The sequence below is a fragment of the Arachis duranensis genome, chromosome 2 (assembly GCF_000817695.3).
Source record: "Arachis duranensis cultivar V14167 chromosome 2, aradu.V14167.gnm2.J7QH, whole genome shotgun sequence".
Classification (NCBI taxonomy): domain Eukaryota; kingdom Viridiplantae; phylum Streptophyta; class Magnoliopsida; order Fabales; family Fabaceae; genus Arachis; species Arachis duranensis.
Window position 1 is genome coordinate 44796076 of NC_029773.3, and position 1605 is coordinate 44797680.

General features: G+C 39.0%; 1 non-coding gene across 1 annotated transcript; it reads right to left on the bottom strand.

Moving 5' to 3' along the window:
* Positions 1-949: 949 nt before the first annotated feature.
* On the bottom strand, positions 950-1053 carry LOC127745352 (small nucleolar RNA R71). The gene has a single exon (XR_008006549.1). It is a non-coding gene; the product is annotated as a small nucleolar RNA R71 (small nucleolar RNA).
* Positions 1054-1605: the final 552 nt, after the last annotated feature.

The following is a 1605-nucleotide window of genomic DNA, read 5'->3' on the forward strand; positions in this document are numbered from 1 at the left end:
AAAATATCTTATCTAACTTCTTATCTTCTTATATTTTCAAATTTGATTTTAATATCTTTTTCAACTAACTATTTGACTTTTTGTTTGTTTCTTATCCTTTTCAAAACCAGCTAACTACTTTTCCCTCTTTAATTTTCGAAAATATCTCATCTCTTTTTCAAAAATTCTTTTTAATTGTTTTAAATTTTAATTTTAATTATATCTTATCTTTAATTTTCAAACATCATTAACTACTTTTTCAAAATCATTAACACTTCTCTTCACCTCTCTTCATCTCCAATCACTGCCTCTATCCTCACCCTTGTGATTGGATTCTCCACTCTTATTCCTTTCTTCTTCTACTAATAATAAGGATCCTCTTTGTCCAGATATAGAGGATTCCTCTTCCTTTTTTTTTTCTCTTCTCTTTTATATGAGCAGGAATAAGGAAAAAGGTATCTTTGTTGAAGCTGATCCAGAACCTGAAAGGACTCTGAAAAGGAAACTAAGAGAAGCTAAATTACAACAATCAAGAGGCAACCTTTCTGAAATTTTCGAACAAGAGAAGGAGATGGCAGCCGAACCCAACAACAATAATGCAAGGAGGATGCTTGGTGATTTCACTAAACTAACGTCCAAGTTTGATGGAAGAAGCATCTCAATTTCTGCCATTGGAGAAAATAATTTTGAGCTGAAACCTCAATTAGTTGCTTTGATGCAACAGAACTGCAAGTTTCATGGACTTCCATCTAAAGATCCTTATCAGTTTTTAACTGAGTTCTTGCAGATTTGTGAGACTGTTAAGACAAATGGAGTAGATCCTGAAATTTACAGGCTCATGCTTTTCCCTTTTGCTGTAAGACACAGAGCTAGAACATGGTTGGACTCACAACCTAAAGATAGCCTGGACTCCTGGGATAAGCTGGTCACGGCCTTCTTGGATAAATTCTTTCCTCCTCAAAAGCTGAGCAAGCTTAGAGTGGATGTTCAGACCTTCAAGCAAAAAGATGGTGAATCCCTCTATGAAGCTTGGGAAAGATATAAGCAGATGACCAAAAAGTGTCCTTCTAACATGTTTTCAGAATGGACCATATTAGATATATTCTATTATGGTCTATCTGAGTTTTCCAAAATGTCATTGGACCATTCGGTAGGTGGATCCATCCACTTAAAGAAAACGCCTGCAGAAGCTCAAGAACTTATTGACATGGTTGCAAATAACCAAGGTTCTGAAAACCGGTTCAAACCGGCCGGTCGAACTGGTTGAATCGTGAACCGACACAAAAAATGAATCGGTCAGATGTTAAAACCGCAGATTTTAAAAATCGCCGTTGAACCGCTGAACCAGCCGGGAACCGGTCAGTCGAACCGAACCGTGAGCCGGCCGGTTTTTTGAATTTTGCTGAAACGCTGTCGTTTTGTGTGGAGGAGCACCGAACCCTAATTTCATCCCTAACCAAAACGCGTTCTTTCACTTCTTTGCCTCTCTCACACTTAGCCACTGTCCAGAGCTTCTCTCATCAAACTCCTGCTCTTCCCTCACTCCCTCACTTCCGTCCAACCACCGCCTACTACCGTCGCCGTCGGAACTTCCAACTTTGAACAGCCACTGCCTACTACCTCACT